Source organism: Aedes albopictus, chromosome 2 (assembly GCF_035046485.1).
Source record: "Aedes albopictus strain Foshan chromosome 2, AalbF5, whole genome shotgun sequence".
Classification (NCBI taxonomy): domain Eukaryota; kingdom Metazoa; phylum Arthropoda; class Insecta; order Diptera; family Culicidae; genus Aedes; species Aedes albopictus.
Genome location: NC_085137.1, coordinates 56,454,036 through 56,475,369, shown reverse-complemented (window position 1 = coordinate 56,475,369; position 21,334 = coordinate 56,454,036). Strand labels below are relative to the sequence as shown.

General features: G+C 38.4%; 1 protein-coding gene across 2 annotated transcripts in view; it reads right to left on the bottom strand.

Moving 5' to 3' along the window:
- The window catches only part of LOC115265573 (EGFR adapter protein), a 909,498-nt gene that overhangs the window by 340,401 nt on the left and 547,763 nt on the right, over window positions 1-21,334 (bottom strand). The gene's annotated exons all lie outside the window — the stretch shown is intronic.

Here is a 21,334-nt window from a genome sequence, read left to right as displayed (position 1 = left end):
ACTCTGTTTTCACGGATTCGTCTTTTTTACACCGGCGGCGGCGTACAAACATCCGGTGAATGAAACATGTAAATTTTGGCTGCTCGCAAGTTAACCCGTCAGTGGGGGTTACGTACAAAAGGCTGAAACACGAAAGGCTGAAATAACAAAAGGCTGAATTACGAAAGGCTGAATCACAAAAGGCTGAAAATGTCAAAAGGCTGAAATAACATAAGGCTGAAATAATGATTCGACTAGTTTTCAAACGGCGAGCCTAAAGGCAGTCATACAAGCCTAAAGGCAACACTAACATCACAGACAAACAGACATAACACTCTAATTATTCATATCGTACACTGATATAATGATCTTTATAAAAATTTGCTAGTTGGCCGACCCCTCAGCCCTGACACTTACATTGGTTTTGCTTGAGTTTTACATTTGACGCACACTACCTCTCATTGGTTGATGGTTCATTGGACGAACATGCTTCCGTTACTATGTTCGAAATCGGAAAGCGTTAGGACTGTTTTTCCGCGCTAAAGTATGCATTATTGATCGCCTACATAACTATGACAGCATTTCTCCAAAGAATAGCATATATTTAAAAGAAGGAAAAATCTCTGATCACATTGTTGGCAGCTGTAATGGCAACCAATCTCCATAACAGCATGACTCGAAAGAATAGCTCATGCTCAAAGAAGGAAAAATCTCCAATTGAAATACCATCAGTCATTTTTTGTGTTAGTTGGTATGCACTCTTCACTAAGCACATTCTATGACGAGGACTCATATATGTAGCCGACCCGAGCAAAGGCGGATAACAAACTGATATCACTTTGATAATAAACTGTGTTATCGGTGTTATCATTTTGTTATTTTTGTTATCATCTTTTTCAATTGATGATTACCAGATGATAACAAATTTAGTTATCGATAATTTTGGTCTATAGCGATAACTTAGAAATACTAAATGATAACAAAATATGTTATCTGTTTCCAAACGCACATTTCAAAGCTTTCCCAAAACATAGAGTCTGATGAAGCTTGATTCTAAAAATAGATTCCGATTTCCCCCTTCAATGCGACTGTAGTACGAAAGCGTAGCCTTTTATTACTCTCACTCTCAATGAGTCCCGTTGGTATAGGGGCTATCGGCTGCGACCGACAATCACTCGATCAGGGTTCGAGACCCGCCTGGGCGCAATATAGTTGAAAACATTGGTTGTAAATTATAAGAAACTTTTTTCAATAGGTGATGATGTCGGTAAAGTAGATTTTTACTATTTTGGTCGGTAAAATAGCACTGAATGATAACTAATTGATAACAAAAGAAGTTATCAATCAGCTGTATTTTTTCGTGTTGATAACTAAATATAATGTTGAGCAAAATATTGTATAACACAATTAGTTATCAACTTGAACTCATTGATAACATAACTTCTTATCATTTTGGTATTCGAGAAGTAAATCTGAGTTATCATTTTTGTTATGTTGGCTCTTAATTCAACCTAAATGATAACAAACTCAATTATCAAACGAATGATAACCAGGTAACAGAACTTGTTATCATTTTGTTATCCGCCTTTGCTCGGGGATCTGGTTAGCGAACGAGTAGTCATGCTGAGGGTGATGGGTTCGATTCTCCCTCGGGCCAGAAACTTTTTGTAATGGAAAATTCCTTGACAACCGCGAGCATAAAGTATCTTCCTGTCTGTCACACGATATATGTACCAATGCAAAGTGGTCATTGGCAGAGAAGGCTCTCAATTAATAACTGTTGAAATGCGTATATAAGCTGAAAGCAGGCTTTGTCTCAGTTGGGACGTTACGCCAGAAAAAAAAAGAAGAAGAAGTACTATAACTCATTTCCTGCATTTTTGCAATTTCAGCCTTTTGTGCATTCAGCCTTTTGAAATTCAGCCTTATGTTACTTTCAGCCTTTCGTGTTCAGCCTTTTGTGCATTCAGCCTTTTGAAATTCAGCCTTTTGTTAGCATCCCGTCAGTGGGTACCCCGGGGCGAGAATAATTTGAATTTGAAAGAGGACCATTCACGCGAATGGGGGACGCAAAACGATGTTTCTTTTCAATGGAAGTATCCACCGCGTTTGAATGTGCTCTGTGCGTTCTACAGAGCCTTGAGAATGATTTTGCTTTATGAGAGTTCCATCACACAGGTAAATTTTGAAAAATAAAACAAATAAAATATTGCGTTATGCACAAGTGCTCCTACAAAGTTGACAACATCAAGAAAAATCGTTCTTTGGTATATCCAAAAAACCATAGTTAGTTTGATGTCTAAATCGATTGCAATTTGATCAGTGCTGCCATCGTAAAATCAGAGCTGGTCACTCAAGTTTTCCGAATTTCAGCTCTGCCTTTACTGGGAACTCCCCTCTCTTTGAAATCATCTCAGTATTGCGCTTATTTGAGAATTATTCCTTCCATGAATTATTTTTTCTGTAATTATCGTGGAAGGGGCATTTTTGCAAGAATTTATTTCAAGCGTTCTGCACGAATTATTTTAAAGCTTCCTTCCTGAATTCTTTGAGAATGTAATCCTTTCCATGTACTGTCGGAGTTTTCTCCAGGATTCCATTTACGATTTTTGCGTGGAGCTTATTCAAAAGTATCTCAACCAATTGCTCAAAAGATTTATCTCAAACTAGTGCACTGGTTTCTTCTGAGATTCTTAGAAAACTCAATAAAAAAATACTAGACAAGCTTTAACTAATTCCTCCAGGAATATTATTCGATTTTTCTCCAACAGTTTTTCTTTGGGATTTCTACAAGAATTTTGCTAAAAAATTTTCAAGAAATTCTTATAGGAGATTTGGAGACTCTCTTAGAAATTCCTCTAGAGTTTTTCTTTACATTTTTTTTTCGGAAACTCTTTTGGACATTATCTATAGAATTGCGCTTATGGTTACTTTAGTTAGTACTCGTTATATTGAGGGGTTCTTGCAGGCATTTATTTGAAAATGCCTCTTAGAAATTCTCCAGATATTATTCTGGAAGTTGCTCCAGAAAGTTTCCTAGAAGATTTCTTAAAAAAATATTTAATATTTTTTCCAGTGGTTCTCCAAAGAATTGCTCCAGGTGTACGCAGTATACGTATAATATGCCACCGTAAGCGAAAAATATGTAATAAAGAAGGTGCAGCAACAACGCTTTGTTTTTTTTTTGGCATATTATGACAAATATCGCTACCAAGTTTGTTCGCAACAAAAAAATGTAGAAATATTTGTCTTGCATTGTTCACATCGTAATTTTTACATTGTTTTACAGCTGAAACTCGACTTTTTGTTATGCATTAGTCTATTTTCATCCAAATGCATATGAATCCATTGACGGGAATCGAAAATATTTGCTGAAACCCCGGAATATCTACACACGCACGGCAAGTGATGTTTGTTTTATACAGTTGACTCTCTACATCTCAATATTGAAGGGACCATCGAGATAGGGAGAGATCGAGCTCAAGAACCAATTTGAAATGCACACTAGATTGGAAAACCGTCCGTAACTAGGAAAAACCGTCAACAAACAAATGTCACTTCACTTTTCCAGAGTGTTTTGCACCTAAGAAACGAGATCTAGCAACCTGTAAAAACGGGCATATCGACATATGTAGAGAAAATCTAGAACAAAAATGAACAAGATCGCATCGAGATATAGAGATATCGAGATAAGGAGGTATCGACATGTAGGAAGGTAAAATGTATGCAGATTGAAGGGACCGACCAAACCATCGAGATAGGGAGAGAAATCGAGATGTAGAATATCGACATGTAAAGAGTCGACTGTAACTTGTTTTTGCCTGATATGCGTTTGTTGCGGAACGCGTTTGTTGTCAACATGCACCGCCTAGGATAAAGCCTTTGTTTTTCCAATTTATTAGTTTGCGTACCCTGCTCCAGGAATGTTTGTTTCTTCGGGATTTCTCGTCGATATTTATGCATCAATCACCTCTAAAGTTTCTTCTAAGAATTCCTTGAATGGTATTTCCAGGAATTCCAAGGTTCCTTCCAGAAAATCCTTCAGGATTCTCTCAGATATTTGTTGAGAGATTTCTTTAAGAATTCCACCAGTACCCTTATCGGCAATTTCTGTCGGTAGACATTTTCAAGAGATATCCACGGATTTTTTTCAGAAATAGTTTCAGATTTTTTTCGTTGGAATTACTTTCAAAGTTCCTCCAGAAGTTTCTCATATATTTTTTTAAAGGAATTTTTGAGATATCTTAAGAAGCTTCTTCGGATATTCTCCCAAGCATTCATCCAGAAATATCTATATTTTTGCTTAAGAATCTCGCCAGAAAATGTTAAAGAATTTCTTCTCAGAATCTTCAAATATATAAACCAGTTCTGCTCAACCTTTTACGACCGCAGGCCACATATTTATTTTCAGAATTGAGATTCTAAAATCCTACACGTTTTCCAAAAATTGTCTGAGCATTTCTGCTCAAGGTAATTGCTCCTGTGGCATACCAGTTGAGCCCCCCATGCGCAGAGATGCAAGTCGTCAGCATTCGCGCGTCATTGAACACCGCGACTGTTTTATCCGCGCTCCATTAGATATCGCGACTCTGCGAGTTGGAGCAATCGGTTGAAACTGCAGTGCAAAAATTTACAGCTCCAACATGTTTTGCCTTTCTCGTACACTAAGTGTACTGGAAAGGCTATATGTTCACTCCAAAAATGACTTTTTGATAGAAGCCCCGGAGGGTCCAGTCATATATACCAATCAACTCAGCTCGACGAATTTTGGTGATGTCTGTGTGTGTGTATGTGTGTGTGTGTATGTGTGTGCGTGTGTGTGTGTATGTGTGAGTGTGTACAAAAAAACTCACATCACTTTTTGGCAGTAAACCTCAACCGATTTCAATGACCGACGGTTCATTCGACGCGGAATCTGGTCCCATTGTTTCCTATTGAAAATGGTTCGGATCGGTCCAGCCGTTCCGGAGATATGGCCATTTAGGTGTTCCGGAACGGTACCCCAGGAAGGGACCAGATATAAAAATGCATCAAATCTATGCATGCGACACATCAAACCATGGCATTTTCGATAACCTGATGAGTGGTAAGCAGGAAAATAGTCTAAGACCATATCTGAACCGGTAGTGTTCCGGAATCGGTTTCGGGTGTCCCGCCGGAAGTGGCCAAATATCAAAGTGAACCAAACCCATGCATGCGACACATCAAACCACGGCATTTTCGATAACCTGATGGACAATGAGCAGGAAAACCATCTCAGACCATATCTGAACCGGTAGTGTTCCGGAACCGGTTCTAGGCGTCCCGCTGGAAGTGGCCAAATATACAAGTGAACCAAACCCATGCATGCGACACATCCAACCACGGCATTTTCGATAACCTGATGAGCGGTAAGCAGGAAAATAGTCTCAGACCATATCTGAACCGGTAGTGTTCCGGAACCGGTTCTAGGCGTCCCGCTGGAAGTGGCCAACTAAAGAATTGAACCAAACCCATACATGCGACACATCAAACCACGGCATTTTCGATGACCCGATGGACAATGAGCAGGAAAACCACCTCAGACCATATCTGAACCGGTAGTGTCCCGGAACCGGTTCTAGGCGTCCCGCTGGAAGTGGCAAAACATACAATTGAACCAAACCCATGCATCCGACACATCAAACCACGGCATTTTCGATTACCTGATGGATAATGAGCAGGAAAATCATCTCAGACCATATCTGAACCAGTAGTGTTCCGGAACCCGTTCCGGGGTTCCCGCCAAAGTGGTCAAATCTGAAAGAGAAACAAACACGTGCATGCGTCACATCAAATAGCGGCTTTATAGATTACCTAATAAACGGCTAGCAAGTGTTTCGGAATCGGTTTTGAGTGGCCGGAAGAGGCCAAATGTAAAAGTAATCCAAATCCACGCATGTGACACATCAAATCGTGGCTTTTGCGATAACCTGATGAACAGTTAGCAAGAAAATAGCCTTAGATCACACTAGAGACAACTGGTAGTGTTCCGGAGTTGGTTCCGAGAGTCCCGTCGAAATTGTCACCCTCAAATTGCAGCGTTTTTGGTTAACCGATGAACAGTTAACAAGACAATAGTGTTAGACCATATTTGTTTCAGCCGGTAGTTACCCGGAATCAGATGCGGGTAGTAAAATGCAAAATTCAACCAAACCCATGGATGCGGTACATCACATCGGCTTATCGACAACCTGATGGAAAAATAGGGTCAGCCCACATTAGATTCCCGGTAGTGTTGCGGGTTCAGCAGTGGCTTCGAAAGTAGTTAAAAGTAAAAGTGAATCAAACCCATACATGCGATGTATCAAATCGCGGTGATTAAGTAAAGGTGAAGAATTAGCAATAAAATAATCTCAGGCCATAATTGGGACAAACGGTAATGTCATGGAATCAGATCCAGGTATCCCACCGGAAATTACCAAATATAAAAATGAAGCAAACGTTTACATACGACACATCAGATCGCAGATTTTTTGATAATCTAATGAACGGTTAGCAAGAAAATAGCCTTAGATCACATTAGAGACTAGCTGTTGTGTAGCAGAACCAGCGTTCATGTGAAAAATTGAATCGTGGCTTTGTTTAATGGCCTGATAAACGTTAGGTATGAACAACAGTGACGAAAACGTCTAAGTTCTCATATATGAAAGAGAACAAAATATAGACAAAACTTAAGCTATCTCATCGTACCATTCCAGATTCCTAAGGTGTAAATTTATAGCAGGATGGGTTAACGTTGGAAAAATAAGAATTTGATCGCGTCAACAGAAGATGGCGGCTGTTTTAAGGAATTTTGAGCTCTAAAACTATGTAAAATCACTGTATTTGGTATGGGAAATATGTTCGAAGCCTACCAGAGTATCCAAGATAGCGCTCCAAAATCCAAGATAATGACCCAGTATTCAAGTTAGCACCTATTTTATAGGATTTTAAATTCTTGAACTATGGGCATATTTTGTATGGAAATATGTCCAGAATTCAAAATTTGTAATCAGAAAACCCAAGCTGTGCGCTGTTTCACAAGGTCTGCAGTATGACTATAGTTTGAATGGGGAAGAATGCCGGTCTTCGTCCAAAATTCAATACGGTGACTAAAATAGACATAAAATATGTAATTTTAGGTGCAGAGTCCAAAAATGAATACCAGAACATCCAAGATGGTGTCTCAATATTCAAAATGGCGCTTAGTTTAGTTGGGGTAGATATCCGGAGTCAAAAAATGATGACCGGAAAATCTAAAATGACGTTTCGAAATTTTGCGGCTTCTTAACACTTGTTTGGTTTGAATTTTGGATCGTTGTCTTATATTTTCTGAATACAGTAGACGTTCGATAACTGCAACATGTTTACGTTTCACTTAGCGAACGAAAATCCGATAACTGCAACGCCTGACAGTGTCAACAAACCATCAACTGACATAAAATGAACGTGAACTTCATCCGATTGTTCATTTGGGCTAACATGGCGCACCATTTTGACATTTGGTGGTGCGATAACTGCAAATTTGTTGCACTTACCGGACTTGCAGTTATAAGTCATTGCAGTTAAACCGTTTGCACCGACCGAACGTCTACTGTATTGGATGTTATGCTAAAATAAAAATGGGGTCTCCAGTTAGCCTAGTGGTTAAGGCTATGGATCGCCAATCCGGAGACGGCGGGTTCGATTCCCGTTCCAGTCGATGAAATTTTCTCGACTCCCTGGGCATAGTGTATCATTGTACTTGCCTCACAATATACAAATTCATGCATTGGCAGGCAAAGAAAGCCCTTCAATTAATAACTGTGGAAGTGCTCAAAGAACACTAAGTTGAAGCGAGGCAGGCCAAGTCCCAGTGGGGACGTAGATCCATAAAGAAGAAGAAGAAGAAGAAGAAGAAGCTAAAATAAAATGTATCCATATTGAGTAGATTTAGCAAGCAGTTTTCATTTTGTATTTATGTCAATGTCATCAACATGTCGCTCGAGTTTTGTTGAAAGGATATTTTAAAGCACGAGAAAGGCACCATCATCGCTAGGTGGATTAATTAGGGTTTTTTTTAATTGTAAAGAATGAAATTTCACTTTTGTCTAATTTTTTTTAATTCTAATAGAATTTTGGAGTGTTTCGAGATTCCAGCAAAATGTTGGAGTTTGTGTCAATATTGTGAAAAATTAGCATTCAAAACGACGATTCTGCACTTGAGTCTTATTTTTTATGTTGTATCAGAGCTTGCTGGAATTTTCAGATTATTGCCACATAAATATGATCGCAAAAATCCCCAAGAATTGATGAATCTTTCTCTTTTTTCCAGAATTACTCAGAGGTTATGCTGAATTGTTTATTTTTAACATTACATATTCTCAAAATTTCGCAAAAATTAAAAAGTTCATTTGAAGAATTTGATAACTTACCTTACCAATCAGGCTATGGCCGGGGTGGCCTCTGCTGTATATAGTAGCCTCCTCCATTCCACTCGGTCCATGGCTGTTTGTCTCCAGTTCCGCACTCTGCGTAGGGTCCGCAGATCGTCCTCCACTTGGTCGACCCACCTAGCTCGCTGCGCTCCACGTCTTCTTGTACCGGTCGGATGACTCTCGAGAACCATTTTTGTCGGGTTGAAGAATTTGATGCCTCTCCCGAATCCGTAAGAAACTGTAAATCATCCTACATTATTCCTCAACGGGCCAAATCTAATTGTTTTTCTTCATTCGTGACGCGTTCTGGTGGGCCGGATGCGGCCCGTGGACCGTACGTTGGGCTGCCCTGATATTAACAGTATTTTTTGAGGAATTCCTTCAGACAATTCTTCATTATTTCTCTAGAATTCCTTCAGGAATTCTTTCAATAAATGTTCCATTTTTTTGTGCAATTTCTAAAAAAAAAAACTTCTGAAGGGAATCTTGTCGCAACCCTTGTAAAAATTTCCGAAGAAGTATCTGGAGCATCCAAAATAAAGAAATATCTGAAAAAATTCCTAGAAGAACTTTTAAATAATTTTTACTGGAAAACCTGGAAAACCCTAAAATTCTGAAGAAGCCTCTGGGTAAATTTTTAAAGCTTTCCCAGAGGGAATTGTATATGGAATTTGAACAAACATTTTTTGAAAGAATTCTTGAAAAACATTTTATAAAAAATCTCCTGAAAATCTCTGTACTTTCAAACAAATCACTAAAGGAATAAATGAATAAAATCTCAGAGAAATTCTTGAAGGAATTCAAAACCATACTTTCGAAGATTTTCTTAGAAACCATTCAATAAACTTGGTGGAATTCAAAGAGAACTTTTTTTTAAAAACGTTTAAGTAAATTTCTTACAAATCTTTTTATAAAATTCTCGAAGGATTTTCTGAAAGTATTTTAAGAGCAGTTTGTCGACGTATTGCAGAAAATGTTTTGCAAGAATATCTGAAGAAGCTCCTAGATAAGCGTCAATAAAGATCCATAGAAAAAATCTTTAAATATTTCTAAAGGTATTCCTGAAGAAGTTCGAATGAATTATTTCTATTTTTTTTTTATGAATTCATGGAGACATTATAGAAGTTATGCTTAGAGAAAAGGCTGAAGAAATTTCTGTGGAAATACATCGAGAAATACCGGAAGGAACTCCTGAAGCATCCCACTTCGCCCCGTCATCCCCAACATAACAGCTCCAACATACAAGCTTGCCAAATACATTGCCGCAATCCTACAAAACTCCTTCCATAGTCAGTACAATACGTCCAGCTCATTCGAGTTCTGCGACGAGGTGAACAACGTAACACTTCCAGAGGGATACGTTATGATCTCCCTCGACGTTACGTCGTTGTTCACAAACGTCCCCCGATCGCTAGTGATTAAAAACATAATCGAGCGATGGAATGAGGTCAAAACCCAAATAAACCTCGACCTATTCCTGGAGATAGTGGAGTACTGTATGGAAGCCAGTTACTTCTGTTTTGAGGGACAATACTACAAACAGACGTATGGGACAGCCATGGGAAGCCCGCTCTCCCCCATAGTAGCCGACATCGTCCTAGATTCGGTTATCAGCCTAGCTATGCAATCTCTACCCTTTGAGATAACAATCTTTAGGAAATACGTGGACGACATCTTCATGGCGATCCCACGAAATAGCGAGCAACTAGTCCTTGAGGCCTTCAATAGTGTAGAACCGAGGCTGCAGTTCACTATCGAAAGCGAAAACGATCGGCGACTGGCATTCCTAGATACGACGGTCATACGCAACCAGGACCAGTCCCTAACGACAGAGTGGTACGCGAAACCGATCGCATCGGGCAGGATGCTGAACTACACCTCGTTTCACCAGCCAAAGCACAAAATTAACGTTGCGAACAACTTTATACACCGCGTATGTTCGCTAACCCGCAACAAATCAATGGAGGAAATAGTGAAGACGATCCACCACCACCTCCAGATGAACAACTACCCCAAACACCTGATCAACAGACTTCTCCATCTGTACATCAACAAACCCGCAGCAACCCACCCACAAACAAACTCACCCAGCCGACCATCGTGCCAGCTATCTCCCGAACCACCCACAACAACGCCAACCGAATCCATCCAGCCAGCCATCCTGCCAGCAAACCCCACCCAACTAGAACCGCCCCCACAAGATTCACACGACACTGATGAGGACCAAAATCTCCAAACTATAACAATTCCCAGCATCCACACAACCTACCTGACCGAACGAACAAACAACCGACGAACAGATGCCCGATCAGAAAGGCATAACAAAAATGTAACAAATTTATATCAGCGGTTGATAGATATATCAACGTTTGTTATATTTAGATATATTTGACAAAAAGGATTTGAAGCCCAGATTTAATTATATCAGAACTATAACAAAGTCAGTTATAATACAAATTAATTCATTTTGATCATCTTTATACGAACATTATAACAAACTCAGTTATAATTTTGAAAATGCAGTTTATATCAAATGAACATTTTACAAGTGGTGTTTGGTACACAGTTACGCCGCTGTGTGATGCTACTGTGCTTGTAAAATACAGGATTTTTTACAAGTTTGAATCATGATCCAGACCTTTAAGAAAATTCAGGTTACTCATTAAATTTATTTCAGAGTATCTGTACGCACAAATCTCAATACGAGATTGAGAAAAGTTGGCTGTGAGCACATGAAAATTCTGTGAGCTTGAGACTCGCGATGCTACTGCGCATCACATTGGCATTGCGAGTCTCAATGAGACATCTCAATGAGACAAGCTCCACGTACAGCTTGTTATTACCCGATAACGTACCAGTTTAATTTACTCTCGAATCCGTCACTAAAATTGAAATTTTCCAGATGATGTCCAGCTGGGATTGGATTGACTTTATTCGGGTTAAGAGAAGCTTTAAGTCATAAGTATGCTGAGGCAGATATGATACAGTCGCAGGTTGTTTTACGGCGGGAAGCTGGTAATAGGAATAATTCTGGCAGGAGTTTCTTCCCAACTCCGTATGTCCATATTGTTCGGGGAGACTGCGTAAGAGTGCTGTTGGTACTCGTTCGGTCAGCTCGTGTGCTAACAATTAGTGATTTTCTGAGCGTGTTCTGTTTGACCAGCGTTCAAGGATGAAGGGTCGCTTGAATTGACGGGAAATGGCACCAAAGTTTATCTTTGGATTGATTATAATTTGTGGTAGTAGAAGTTTCAACAATGGTTCCTTATTTTCCAACCTACTAAAACCATCATCGATTTGGAAAGAGGAGCGACTAGAAACGAGAATAGTGTTGAGGTGTCTTCTGTGACTAATAAAGTAGTCACCACATCCCGCGGTGTTGAAAAATAAGGTTTTTTATGGTAAGGAGTTGTAAATTGTTAGGGTGAAATGACCCACACAGGGTCGTTGACGTGTATCTTCATAACTTGAGAAATGATGCGGGCTATGTTCAGGGATATTGCCATTTTCATCGATACTATCAAAACCAATATTTATTTGATCCTCAGTGCCCAGTTTTCCCACAAATCCGCGTAATGGCGGTGGTGGGCACAAGCGTGCGGTTGCGATTTTGACGTGGGATGCAACGGTAGGTACCACCAAACAGGTAGCGAAGGAAGGTTAACCGAATCGCTTTGATTTTCCTCCAAGAAACGCCAATATCCGAACCACCAACATGACCGCCCGTGGATAAGTGGGTTGAATCCCCGGATAATTATCGATTTCGATATTCCTGCCATAAATCTGGGGTGGGACCAGGTTCACACGATTTTTTTTTTTTCTTTATTAACGTGGCTTTTCGCGGTTCACACGATCTAATCTAGGCCTCTAAAACAACTTCGATGCAATTTGGGTTTGACTGACATACATCTCAATGAGACGAGTCTCACGAGACGTCTCATTGAGGCACGTACACCAAAATTTTCATGAGCATGCTATGATCTCAAATCTCACAAATTTTCTTGAGACGCATTTCAAACCAGCGCATGGCACACTGTCTCATTCAAGTATACATGAGCTTTCAGACACTCTGATTTATTTATTGACATACTTGTAGATTGAGGATTATCGATTTCTTGATTATCTAGGTTCAAATTCACTAACACAAATTGAAATTCAAACCTTGAATAAACTAATGTAGTATTTTTGACATGTTTGAATCATGATCTAAACCTTTAAGAAAGCCCAGGTAGATATTGCCGCGTTAATCTTGGATTCTCAGCCAGCTGCGTTCGAAACGCGCAGTATTAGATCGCGCTAGACCGCGCACCTATGGTTTGTACACGGTGTGCACCTTGTCTAAAACTGCTTTTGCAGCCGCCGGGTGGGAGCTGTCACGTATAATCAGCCGCATTGTACAAATCAAACGGGCGCAATGTTTCCGCGATAAACTGCGGCTGGTTAACGTTGAACAATTCGTCATTAAAGTGTAGAATTAGCTAGTGTTAAAATACACATTAGTAAAAACAACAAAAAAATCGTGATTGAAATCATTGTTATCATCAAATATTTGAAAGCAGTTTTTTCGATCAAAACAAAAGTCTTTGCTATGAAAATATATTCACTGTACTCTATGAAAGTTTTTATTCTGAAATTAGAAGTTTTATTATTGTTATTGAATTAACATGATACAACTGGATCAATTAGTCGTCTGCATATGAAAATCGCCTTAGTTTTTGAAGAATTGATTGATTACAAATTATTTGTGGAGCTTTGAAATTTATTTCTAGTTGAGACACGTTTCATTGCCATGCAATTAACGTCCATATTAATTCAGTAGAAATACAGCTTCCTGAATCTGACAATCTCACAGAAATGCACACTAACGCCACAAAGCAGTGAAATTTCTAACCACCAGACTACTGCATAACTTTGCCATAGGCAAGAAGTTCCTTGATGGTGAGGAACATTAGATAATTATTTAATGACATATGTCAAAATGTTCTAATTTATTTGCTCGCAAGCACCAAGAGAAGGTGAAATTGTATGCCACTCTTTCCACTGTTTAAGAGCCATTAACTATCTCTACAACTTTGATGAAGATACGACATTTATTTCTGGTCTGAATCATGAGGTAAAGCATGCCAAAATGCAGAGCAAATTCTTGAGTTACAATTATAACTAAATTATATCCACTTTTGTTATTATATCCTAAGATGACGTAATTGCGATAAAATGTATCAAGAACACTTTTATGTGACGTCATATTTTCTCTCCCCTGTACGTTGAACAAATAGTCTATTTATAGACCAGCCGCCAAAACGAAGAACCACTTGATCATATACCGCCCTTTACTTCAAGTGCTGCAATGGCCTCATTGATAAAGGCGCCGGATTGAAGGTGAAGGTAGGCGTCCTTGGTTCAATTTCCGTCTGGGTGTGGGTTTTTTATATACACTGGAACCTCTTTTTATGCACATGGATGGGACTGCATAAATTAAAAATGTGCATAAATTAAAAATGTGCATAAAAAGAGGGAAATTTATGCATAAATTAAGTTTGGGCTTCAATTAGAAAATCTAGTTTGCGAGAACAGATCTTGCTCCTGGGCAGATGAGGTGGGGCTAAGGGGGTTTCAGAATGTTCCCAGAGAGCCCAAAAAGGGGGTTCCTAGGGGCTTCAGGGGCGTTTTAAGGGGTTGTTTCGGGGGGTTTGAGGAGCCTTACAAGGGTGTTCTGTCAAGATTTTTTGGTGTTTTCATGGGATTACGGAGAATTCTGGGGTATTTCAATAGTATTAAGTGGGTTTCAGGGGCGTTCCAAGGGGCTTTAGGGGCAATTCAAGGGATCTCAGGAGACTTTAAAGGGCGTTGCATGAGGTTTGAGGGGCGATTTAAGGTATTTCAGAGTATGTTCTAAAACTTCCTGAAATGCCTCAAAAATCCCCCTTGAACCCCCCGGCGACCCCATGTAACGCACCTGAGAGGCTTCGAAACCCCATAGAACTTCTCCGTAACGCCACTGTAACGCCTCTGAATCCCCCGAATTTGCTCTGAAACGTCTTGAAATGCCTCCGAAATCCCCCTTAAACCCCCTCGGACCCCATGTAACGCACCTGAGAGGCTCCGAACCCCACGAAAACTCCTCGTAACGCTTAAGTAACGCTTCTGCATCCCGCCGAAAATGCTCTGAAACGTCTTGAAATGCCACCAAAATCCCCCTTAAACCCCGTCGGACCCCATGTAACGCACCTGAGAGGCTCCGAACACCCTGAAAACTCCTCCGTAACGCTTCCGTAACGCCTCTGAATCACGCAGAAAATGGTCTGAAACATTTTGAAATGCCTCCAAAATCCCCCTTAAACCCCGTCGGACCCCATGTAACGCACCTGAGAAGCTCCGAACACCCCGAAAACTCTTCCGTAACGCATAAGTAACGCCTCTGCATCCCGCCGAAAATGCTCTGAAACGTCTTAAAATGCCTCCGAAATCCCCCTTAAACCTCCTCAGTCCCCATGTAACGCACCTGAGAGGCTCCGAACACCCCGAAATCTCCTCCGTAACGCTTCCGTAACGCCTCTGAATCACGCCGAAAATTCTCTGAAACATTTTGAAATGCCTCCGAAATCCCCCTTAAACCCCCTCGGACCCCATGTAACGCACCTGAGAGGCTCCGAACACCCTGAAAACTCCTCCGTAACCCTTCCGTAACGCTTCTGAATCACGCCGAAAATGCTCTAAAACATTTTGAAATGCCTCCGAAATCCCCCTTAAACCTTCTCGGACCCCATGTAACGCACCTGAGAAGCTCCGAACACCCTGAAAACTCCTCCGTAACGCTTTCGTAACGCCTCTGAATCACGCCGAAAATGATCTGGAACATCTTGAAATGTCCTCCTAAACCAAAACCCCTAAAAACGCCTCCATAACGGCTTTGAAATGACTCCGAAATCCCCTGAGGACCCACTCGGAGCCCATGTAACGCACATGAGACCTTCGGAAACACCCAAAAACGAACCTGTAACCTTCCTTTGCTCTCATCTGTAAACACCCCCCGGTCGCCGTTGCAACAGTTCCTGTCATTATTAAATATTCTTATGCACAATATTGGTTCTGAGTAGCTCTCCCTCTTTTTATGCAGGGCATAAAAAAAGGTGCATAAATTAAAAGTGCATAAAAAAAACATGCATAAAAAGAGGTTTTAGTGTACTACGTGGGGCAAGTTTTTTTATACAAAAAACTTTGCGCTTAAAATAAATAACACTCTTAATAAAAATTACCCAAAAAATGAGTTAAATTTTACCCAACTTAATGTTTACCCAATATATTTATATCTAATTTATAACAAAATGTGTTATAATTTATTGATCATTCCAATATTTTTTATATCTCACTTTGTTTTAAATTTGTTAAAATTGTATCAACACTTGTTATAATTATGTTATGGCTAGAGCAATTTCAGTTATAATTTTTGTTATTTTAACACCTAACTGGCGATTTTTATAACTCATTCTGTTATGAAAAATCTTTGAAATAAATAACTCAATCGGTTATAATTTTGTTATGCCTTTCTGATCGGGTGAGCAACCTGAAACGACGCAAAATGTAAAAACCTACAGATCGATACCCTATGTACCTGCCCTTTCTCGACGAATCACCAAGATACTGGCCAAGGACTACCCAGACGTTAACATCACCACCAGACAATCCAGGACAATCCACCAGCTGCACACGAAAGTCAAACACCCTACAAGAAAAGAGGAAATTAGTAATGTAATTTATAAGATTCCTTGCAACGACTGTAATAGTTGTTACGTTGGAATGACTAGGAATAATCTAAGCAAAAGACTAACAGGACACAAGAGTAATGTAAACAAACTAGACAAATTGATGAACGATAACCAGACTAATACAGAAGCAGCCAAAGAAACACTAATAGAAACGACCACAGCTCTAATTGAACACTGCATACAACACAACCATAGATTTAACCTAGACCGAACAGAGATTATAGACCACAGCTACAATCCAATAACACTACCATTCCTTGAAATGTGCCACATCACAAACACAGACCACACAGTCAATAAACGAACAGACATTGATAGGCTAAGTACCACATACGCAGCAGTGTTGCACAGCATTAAGAATCTAACCAAACGATACACACTGAGCACACAAGACAATACCGTAGACGAAACGTAGTTATTAAGATAGGGCACTTTTCGCTACCAACAAATTTTCAAACAAAATTGAGGGGATGATAATAGCAAAATTGCGCCATTGCCAATAGTCCGTTAGAAGTTATTACAAGCCAACTAAGTGTAAGATAATTGTTTTCCATAAAATTGATCCGTACAGACTAGAAACTAGACAAAAATAATAACGACAATAATTTTACAGCATGTACCATCAACCAAAAAATAGGACAGTTACAGTTAGACGAAACATAAGACCAAAAACGACGAAATTAGTGTAAGTTACCGTGACAAAATTATGTAACAGACTAGTTAGTTAATGTATTAAATTCTAGTTCCCCCTGAAGAAGACACCCGTGTCGAAACGTTGGGCAAGTAATAAACATCGTTTGTTAGTTCAAGACTGAGTAGCCGGTTTTAATAAATATGATAAATTTCCAAATGACGCTCTAAACATATACAGATTTTTCATATTTATTGTAGTGCATATCCCAAGTAACATTTTAAGTTTTGTTCGGCTCTACAAGAGATCTTCATGACCAATTTTATAAAACTTGCAATAAAGCTGAATCATACATCAAAACCTCTTGATAACCTCTTTAAGGCGAAACTGGAAGCATTTTCTCACTTTTTGGTTTTTGATTTTTTATTAAATTACGAAGCAATATTTTCAAAATCGGTTTTTGTGCACATGTAGAGTATGCAGCAGGGTATCTTCTGATTTTTTTACGCGGTAGAAAATGTTTTTCGTTTTTGCAGAAACCATTTTTGAACAAAATTTCACTAAAAAATGGTTTCTACAAAAAACGAAAAACATTTTCTACCACGTGAAAAAATCAGAAGATACCCTGATCCATACTCTACATGTGCACGAAAACCGATTTGAAAAATATTGCTTCGTTATTTAATAAAAAATCAAAAACCAAAAAAAATGAGGAAATGCTTCCAGTTTCGCCTTAAGAGCATCTTCCGGCTAAGTGGACCACTCTCGGAGAGGTTTTGCAAACCGCATTAAGAGTAGCAATAAACCCGTTTTAAAACCTAGTTGAAATATTTCCCATTCTCGATTGTTGTTGTTTTTTTTTCAACAAAAACTGACAGCTGAAGATGCAGAGAAGGTTCTTCGATGGCACGTAAAGTTCAGGAGGATACATCATTCGTAAGTAGAAAGCGATTATTTCAAAGTAGTATTTTAGTAGTTATTGTGCTGGTAGGCTTATGCGCATTCAATTTTACCGTGAATATTGGGGTTACTGAAACATAAAATTAATGCGCTTCGAAAATAGTGAATATTATCATATTGGAATGAAATAAATCAATTTGTGAATTTAGTAAAACTATCTCGAATCACAAGAAAACTCAGCAGAGAGAGTTTATTTATGTGAGCATGTTATGAAAATGGTTGCAAACTACCAATTCATTGCTAATTTAAGCAAAATTAATTATTTTTCATTCACGTAAGCTAATTCTTCAATATGGCGACGACCATAATCAGCGAAAATAAAACGAAAGCAAGTTTACTTTTATGATGACCGCAATAAACCTAACAGTATCGTAGTTTCTGCTTTTCCACCAACAGATGTCGTTACTAATCGAACGGATCGCCATCTGTTGAGAGTTTTAACAGTTTTATTGCGGTAATAATGATTGCTAGAAGGTTTACATATCGGAAAGTTTGGTTTACTCTTAAAATCTGTCTTTATGGATATCTTCAAGTATACTATAAAACATTTTATCAGTGGTTTTCATAAAAGCAGTCATATAACTGTGAGTTTTAATTATTGCTGTAATAAAACATTATTAAAAATCAAACAAAACCAATCAGCGATGGAATTGTTACTTGGGATAAAACCTCAAACGAAGCTGCATATGAAAGCCTTAGGTTTTAGATGTATCACAAAAAAAATGGAAAAAGTTCCATCGAGTACATATTGAGATATAATGTTTTAAAAATGTGTTCAAAAATCTTATAAGCTTTACTAAAATTTATATAACTTTCGGAAAACTTATTCGATCTCGCTCAAAATTTTACCAATGGAGCTTTAATATATGGTGTATGATTGATCACAATTTCAGCAAATTTGATTAATGTATAATAAAGTTATGATCATTTGAATGAAAAATTATTTTGACCAGAAAATTGCTGTACGGACAATTGTTTGATACACTGTACAGTTATATTTGATCGTTGATCGAAATTGAAATGGCAGTTAATCGTTAGTGTATTTATAATTTCTGAAACAGCCTATAGAGAAAATTTTGAAGCAAGTTCTTGATGAATTTCTGAAGCAATCCATGGTAGATGTTCTTAACATTTTTAACTGGAATCTATGAAAGATTTTCTGTAAAAAGCTCCTGAAAGATTTTTCAAAGGAACCCATAGAGCCATTTCGGAAAAAAAAATCAAGGAAAGTTTTATGAAGGTGTTCTTGAATTAATTTATAAAAAAGATTTTTCCGAAAGATTCGCTTCAATAGTGTACAGTGACCCCACAATTTATGAATCGGCAAAAATGACCACAGTTTATGGATCACTCATTTGATCAACATGGTGATTCATAAATAGTGTACAAAATTGAGGTGATTCATCGGTGTGGGGTCACTGTATCAGAACTTCAAACGCACAAATTTCAAGAAGCAAGGTTCAAAAAGCAGTGCATTTTATTATTCTGTTCTTGTACACTTGTAATGAGCTTAAGGCCGGACGGGACGGTGGTTGAATCGTCCGCCATTGCTCTGTTGCTAGTAAGATGCAAATCTCAACTTCTATTTCATATTATTGACTAGAAATTTGATCGTTCATTTGCTCACTTGTGGTGCACAATCGACTAAAGTTACAGCTACGTCAGTGCAGTGGAAATTGATATTTGCTTCTTCAAAATCGCGAGGCAAATTGTTAGAAAGAGAGGAAAGATAGGAAAAATTACACGTCGTCCCGTGCGGCCTTAAAATAAAAAGATCAAGTGTGCTGATTTTGTTTACGAAAAGATTTGTGCGGTCGTAATCGTGAGTAAGTGCCAAAGTCGGCCATTGTGGCAGCCATTTTGGGATGCTAACAAATCTGCCCTTAAAGACGTCCAGAGATGGTTTTCTAAATAAACCCTTCGATATATATCTGGATGAATCTTAAATAGAATTTTTGAGGAAATTCATGAAGGGTTTTCTAGTCTAGTCTAGTCTAGTCTACCCAAGTAACAATTATACTTTTGGGGCAATCCTGAAATAATTTCTAAGATAGAATAGTAAAACTTAGTAATAAAGCTCTTTGTTCTGCAAATCTGAGATAAAATAGGTATGAAACATCCATAAAACTAATCTGGCCCACTCTTCAGGAGATTTTCAAAGCTGCTTTTGAAGACTGCTTTGAAACTTGATGATTGATTATAAGAACTTCATGAAACTATAACAAGAATATCTTGAGGCTTGTTGATCTTTTAGCTGTCTTTCTCAAAAGTGTCAACAGTGCATAATAAATTAAATCTTTTACCTAAGCATTATGCAGATGCAAACAAGTTTTGTTTCATGGATGAAATAATAATTGAACTGCGAATTAATTTTCATCAAATTGAAATGGCTGAAACATTTAAATTGCCTGACAGATCATTGGTGACAGGGAATCGAAATTTTCCGTGCCATACCCACTTTTTCGTTGATATGCCACCCAAAACATACGAAAATTACAAAGCGCCTCAAAAATAATATCAATCATTAATATACGAAGACATAAATTTCCTTTAAAAACAAAAGGCCACTTTTTCAATTCTTTCTATGCATGGCTGCCATTCCAAGCGCACAAAACTCATGTAGCCGCCATCAATTGTTATTACCTTTAATCCAAACCCCCTCAAAACAATGATGGAACCATGTCACCTAGTATGAAAGCTACAGCCTTTATTGAAGATTGTTTTTACTAGTTACGATCTTAAGGCAGATTTGTTCGTCTTAAATGAAACTTATTCGTTTTATACAAGAGTAACAGCCTTTGACAATTGTTTGTTTACGTTTTCGATGCTAGAAAGTTGTCTCTGTACATTTCGCGTCAAGATGTGCCAATTCTATTTTGTTTCTCTGTATTTTTGCTATTAATAATGAAGTGCAACTTACTACAATTACACTATCTGGCATGAGCTTGAGCAGAGTCACAGTAAGTACCCATTTCATTTTTGATTCACATTGCTATGGCCTGTGTGAGAAACTGGTTGAAGGCAGGACGACAGCAGCCAGCTACTCGCATTTTTGATTGACCGTAAAATCATTATTTCGTTGACATGATAACTTTTTAGCACAAGAATAGCTAAATTATCAGTGAGCAAACATGTTTATGTGTTAATATTTGCATGAGAACGCGGTTTTTCAACCAATTTGTTACATTCATTATTTGGATTGAAAAATAGTTCGTTGCCTTATCATTATTTCGCATAGTTCTTGTTCCAGAGTAATGGCTCTAGCTCAAGAATAGAAGGCTTCAAGAAGTTTTGAAAGGAGGATTAGCCAGATGAAATGCACTTGAATAAACGAAGCATAAACTTTTAATAAAATATGTTGATGTTATGTGTTGAAAATAACTTCAAATACACCTTAAAACTTATTATAAGATTTAATGCTCTTGTAAACTATAGTCTACACTTACACAGCCATTCATTGAAAGAATCCTGGAAAATGATTGAATTGACTACATTGTGCGATCTTCGGAAATTCATGAAGGGATTTCTGAAACAAAACATGCAAGGTTTTCTTAAATAATGTTTTGAGAAGTTGCAGAGAA